The 6,145-nt window shown below is 45.4% G+C and overlaps 1 pseudogene; it reads left to right on the top strand.

The window, feature by feature from the left end:
* Positions 1–4,825: 4,825 nt before the first annotated feature.
* On the top strand, positions 4,826–4,944 carry LOC134931624 (5S ribosomal RNA; annotated as a pseudogene).
* The last annotated feature ends 1,201 nt before the right edge of the window (positions 4,945–6,145 follow it).

Genomic DNA, 6,145 nt, shown 5'->3' with positions numbered 1-6,145 from the left:
ATGGCACTTAAAAAAATAGTCCCCAAACAGCACATGATGCAAAGATAAATAAAAAAAAGAGGTGCAAGATGGAATTGTCCTTGGGCCCTCCCACCCACCCTTATGTTGTATAAACAGGACATGCACACTTTAACAAACCCATCATTTCAGCGACAGGGTCTACCACACGACTGTGGCTGAAATGACTGGTTGGTTTGGGCCCCCACCAAAAAAGAAGCAATCAATCTCTCCTTGCACAAACTGGCTCTACAGAGGCAAGATGTCCACCTCATCCTCATCCCCCAATTCCTCACCCCTTTCACTGTGTACATCCTCCTCCTCACAGAGTATTAATTCGTCCCCACTGGAATCCACCATCACAGGTCCCTGTGTACTTTCTGGAGGCAATTGCTGGTAAATGTCTCCACGGAGGAATTTATTATACAGTGGGGATCGAAAGTTTGGGCACCCCAGGCAAAAATTCATTTTAGTGTGCAAAAAGAAGCCAAGGAAAGATGGAAAAATCTCCAAAAGGCATCAAATTACAGATTAGACATTCATATAACATGTGAAAAAAAGTTTGATTTTATTTCCATCATTTACACCATCAAAAGAACAGAAAACAAAAAATGGCATCTGCAAAAGTTTGGGCACCCTGCAGAGTTAATACCTTGTACTGACCCCTTTGGACAGCTGAGACCTGGCAGTGTCATAGATTGTTCTCAATCATCATCTGGAAAGACCAGGTGATGTCAATCTCAAAGGTTTTAAAAGCCCAGACTCATCTGACCTTGCTCCAACAATCAGCACCATGAGTTCCTCTAAGCAGTTGTGTAGAACACTGAAACTGAGAATAGTTGACACTCACAAAGCAGGAGAAGGCTATAAGAAGATAGCAAAGCATTATCAGATGCCCATATCCTCTGTTCGGAATGTAATTAAGAAATGGCAGTCATCAGGAACAGTGGAAGTTAAAGCAAGATCTGGAAGACCAAGAAAAATATCAGACAGAACAGCTCGCAGGATTGTGAGAAAAGCAAGTCAAAATCCACGTTTGACTGCACGATCCCTCCAGGAAGATCTGTCAGACACTGGAGTTGTGGTACACTATTCCACTATAAAGAGATACTTGTACAAATATGGTCTTCATGGAAGAGTCATCAGAAGAAAACCTCTTCTACGTCCTCACCACAAAAATCATCGTTTGAAGTTTGCAAATGAACATATAGACAAGCCTGATGCATTTTGTAATAAAGTTCTGTGGACCGATGAGGTTAAAATAGAACTTTTTGGCCAGAATGAGCAAAGGTACGTTTGGAGAAGGAAGGGCACAGAATTTAATGAAAAGAACCTCTGTCCAACTGTTAAGCATGGAGGTGGATCAATCATGCTTTGGGGTTGTATTGCAGCCAGTGACACAGGGAACATTTCACGAGTAGAAGGAAAAATGGATTCAATAAGTTTCCAGCAAATTTTGGACGCTAACTTGATGCCATCTGTGAAAAAGCTGAAGTTAAAGAGATGCTGGCTTCTACAAATGGATAATGATCCTAAACACACCTCAAAATCCATGGTGGATTACATCAAGATGCATAAACTGAAGGTTTTGCCATGGCCTTCACAATCTCCTGACCTCAACATAATTGAAAACCTATGGATAGACCTTAAAAGAGCAGTGCGTCACAGACTTCCCAGGAATCTCAAAGAACTGGAAGACTTTTGTAAGGAAGAATGGGCGAAGAAACCTCGAACGAGAATTGAAAGACTCTTGGCTGGCTACAAAAAGCGTTTACAAGCTGTGATACTTGCCAAAGGGGGTAGTACAAGGTATTAATTCTGCAGGGTGCCCAAACTTTTGCAGTCGCCATTTTTTGTTTTCTGGTCTTTTGAAAGTGTAAATGATGGAAATAAAATCAAACTTTTTTTGACATGTTATAAGAATGTCTAATCTGTCATTTGATGCCTTTTGGAGATTTTTCCATCTTTCTTTGGCTTCTTTTTGCACATTAAAATGAATTTTTGCCTGGGGTGCCCAAACTTTCGATCCCCACTGTAATTCATTTTGATCAACATCATCTTCTCCACATTTTGTGGAAGTAACCTCCTACGCCGATCGCTGGCAAGGTGACCGGCTGCACGAAACACTCTTTCAGAGTACAAACTGGGCAACTTAGGTAAAATAAAGTCAGTTTGTGGAAGGGCCTCCAAATTGCCTCTTTTTCCTGCCAGTATATGTACAGGACTGTCTGACATGCCTACTTGGATGCTGTCACTCATATAATCCTCCACCATTCTTTCAATGGTGACAGAATCATATGCAGTGACAGTAGACGACATGTCAGTAATCGTTGGCAGGTCCTTCAGTCCGGACCAGATGTCAGCACTTGCTCCTGACTGCCCTGCATCATCGCTAGCGGGTGGTTTTGGAAATGTTATCCTTTTCCTGGCAGTTCCGATGGTGGTAGAAAATGAAGGAGGAGCTGTTGGCGGGTCACGTTCCGCTTGACTTGACAATTGTATCACCACAGGTCTTTGAACATCTGCAGACTTATGTCTGCCAGAAAGAGAGATACAACGTAGGCTTTAAACCTAGGATCGAGCATGGTGGCCAAAATGTAGTGCTCTGATTTCAACAGATTGACCACCCGTGAATCCTGGTTAAGCGAATGCAGGGCTCCATCCACAAGTCCCACATGCCTAGCGGAATCACTCCATTTTAGCTCCTTCTTCAATCTCTCCAGCTGCTTCTGCAAAAGCCTGATGAGGGGAATGACCTGACTTAGGCTGGCAGTGTCTGAACTGACTTCACGTGTGGCAAGTTCAAAAGGTTGGAGAACCTTGCACAACATGGAAATCATTCTCTACTGTGCTTGAGTCAGGTGCATTCCCCCTCCTTTGCCTATATCGTAGGCAGATGTATAGGCTTGAATGGCCTTTTGCTGCTCCTCCATCCTCTGAAGCATATAGAGGGTTGAATTCCACCTCGTTACCACCTCTTGCTTCAGCTGATGGCAGGGCATGTTCATGAGTGTTTGCTGGCGCTCCAGTCTTCGGCACGCGGTGTCTGAATGCCGAAAGTGGCCCGCAATTTTTCGGGCCACCGACAGCATCTCCTGCATGCCCCTGTTGTTGTTTTTTTCTTTAATTCTGCACCACCAAATTAATTGTATGTGCAAAACATGGGACGTGCTGGAATTTGCCCACATGTAATGCACGCACAATATTGGTGGCGTTGTCCGATATCACAAATCCCCAGGAGAGTTCAATTGGGGTAAGCCAATCTGCGATGATGTTCCTCAGTTTCCGTAAGAGGTTGTCAGCTGTGTGCCTCCTATGGAAAGCGGTGATACAAAGTGTAGCCTGCCTAGGAACGAGTTGGCGTTTGCGAGATGCTGCTACTGGTGCCGCCACTGTTGTTGCTGCGGGAGGCAATACATCTACCCAGTGGGCTGCCACAGTCATATGGTCCTTAGTCTGCCCTGCTCCACTTGTCCACATGTCCGTGGTTAAGTGGACAGTGGGTACAACTGCATTTTTTAGGACACTGGTGACTCTTTTTCTGATGTCTGTGTACATTCTCGGTATAGCCTGCATAGAGAAGTGGAACCTAGATGGGATTTGGTACCGGGGGCACACTACCTCAAGCAATTCTCTAAGTCCCTGTGAACTAACGGTGGATACCGGACGCACGTCTAACACCAACATAGTTGTCAAGGCCTGAGTTATCCGCTTTGCAACATGATGACTGCTGTGATATTTCATCTTCCTCGCAAAGGACTGTTTGACAGTCAATTGCTTACTGGAAGTAGTACAAGTGGTCTTCCGACTTCCCCTCTCGGATGACGATCAACTCCCAGCAGCAGCAACAGCAGTGCCAGCAGCAACAGCAGCTGTAGGCGTTACACTCAAGGATCCATCGGCGGAATCCCAGTTAGGAGAGGACTTGTCAGACTTGCCAGTGACATGGCCTGCAGGACTATTGGCGTTCCTGTCTAAGGAGGAAATTGACATTGAGAGAGTTGGTGGTGTGGTTTGCAGGAGCTTGGGTACAAGAGGAAGAAGGGATTTAGTTGTCAGTGGACTGCTTCCGCTGTCACCCAAAGTTTTTGAACTCGTCAATGACTTTTGATGAATGCGCTCCAGGTGACGTATAAGGGAGGATGTTCCTAGGTGGTTAACGTCCTTACCCCTACTTATGGACAACAGGTGTCTCCCCGGGTGCCTGACTTAAACAAACCTTCTCACCATCAGAATCCTCCTCGTCAATTTCCTCCTCAGTACCAGCAACACCCATATCCTCATCCTGGTGTACTTAAACAGTGACATCTTCAATTTGAATATCAGGAACTGGACTGTGGGTGCTCCTTCCAGCACTTGCAGGGGGCATGCAAATGGTACAGCGGGTGTGGTCTTTTGAAAAGAAAAAAGACAAAAAGCAACTATATGCCTTTTCCAGGGCACACTTGAAAATTGAAAATATGAAATTGTTAAAACATAACTTTTATTATAGTATACTTAAAAAAGACGACAGCAAGCATTCATAATTTAGGAGCATTAGTACTCATAAGCATTGAGATTCATATTATAGGCGAGATAATGATATAAGTAAGCGATGATACGCAGTCCCTCATTCAAAAAAAGAGACGTATTCGATACTATTCGTATCCTCTATGATAGAGATTCTAATAGAATGAGGTCACTCCCTCGGGTCTGATAGGGTCCAATGATTATTGGAACCTAGGGTCAAATTCCTGACCATGGCTCCTGAAATTATATTGTGCGTAGGAGAATAAAATACCTACGGGACCCACACAATTAGAATACGGTGCGTCCAGGAGACTTATTCACCTACGGTCAGACCGCACTGAGTATGCCCAAACTCGTCTGATCTTGGAAGCCAAGCGCTGTAGGGCCTGGTCAGTACCTGGATGGGGAACCACCAGGGAATACTAGGTACCGTAGGTATTTTATTCTCCTACGCACAATATAATTTCAGGACCCACGTAGGCTTTTATGTTGGTCTAACAACATTATACATCCATTTAAATATAATTGTTATATCCTGTGCAGATTTAAATCTTTCGAATAAAGCATGCAAATGGTGGAAGGAGCCACCTCTTCCCGTCCAGTGTTGGGAAGGTCAGGCATCGCACCCGCTGACACATTTGGACTCTCCTTGGGGATTTGTGATTTAGAACGTACAATTCTTTGCTGTGCTTTTGCCAGCTTAACTCTTTTAATTTTTCTAGCGGGAGGATGAGTGCTTCCATCTTCATGTGAAGCTGAACCACTAGCCATGAACATAGGCCAGGGCCTCAGCCGTTCCTTGCCACTCCGTGTAGTAAATGGCATATTGGCAAGTTCAAGCTTCTCCTTAGATGATTTTTGGGTCAATTTACTGAACTTTTGCTTTTTGGATTTTACATGCTCTCTACTATGACATTGGGCATTGGCCTTGGCAGACGACGTTGATGGCATTGTATCATCTCTGCTACGACTAGTGGCAGCAGCTTCAGCACTAGGTGGAAGTGGATCTTGATCTTTCCCTATTTTACCCTCCTCATTTTTGTTCTCCATTTTTTAAGGAGTGGATCAAATACAATGCGGGTTGGATACTGTGTTGGTTAGATACAGTATGGGTTTCAGTGAAGGTTAAATACAATGTGGGTCAGATACAGCACAGGTTATAGTGCAGGTCAGATACAGTGTAGGTTAGCTACACAAATAATGGACTTACTGTGACAGAGGGTCCTCAGTGCGGTGTCAGCGGAGTCTTCAGTGTGGTGGTGTCAGCAGTGTTGGCAGTGCAGGGGTGCCAGCGGTATCCTTAGAGCGGTAGAGTCGGCAGTGCCGAGGTGTCAGTGGTGTCCTCAGTGTGGTAGTGTCAGCAGTGCAGGGGTGCCAGCGGTCTCGTCAGTGCAGCAGTGCAGGGGTGCCAGTGGTGTCCCTAGTGCGGTGCTGCTGACAGTGTCGGCAGTGCAGGAGTGTCAGTGGTGTCGTCAGTGCAGTGGTGTCAGCAGTATCGGCAGTGCAAAGGTGTCAGCGGTGTTCTCAGTGTGGTGGTGCTAGCAGTGTCGGAGGTGCTGAGTGCCGAGCTGTGGCTCGGATCGCCCCGGATCCCCTAGGTTCGGGTGGGTTTTGTTCTCTAAGAAATGAATCCGCTCAT

The sequence above is a fragment of the Pseudophryne corroboree genome, chromosome 5, assembly GCF_028390025.1.
Source record: "Pseudophryne corroboree isolate aPseCor3 chromosome 5, aPseCor3.hap2, whole genome shotgun sequence".
Taxonomy (NCBI): domain Eukaryota; kingdom Metazoa; phylum Chordata; class Amphibia; order Anura; family Myobatrachidae; genus Pseudophryne; species Pseudophryne corroboree.
This window is presented reverse-complemented; position numbering and strand designations above follow the sequence as displayed.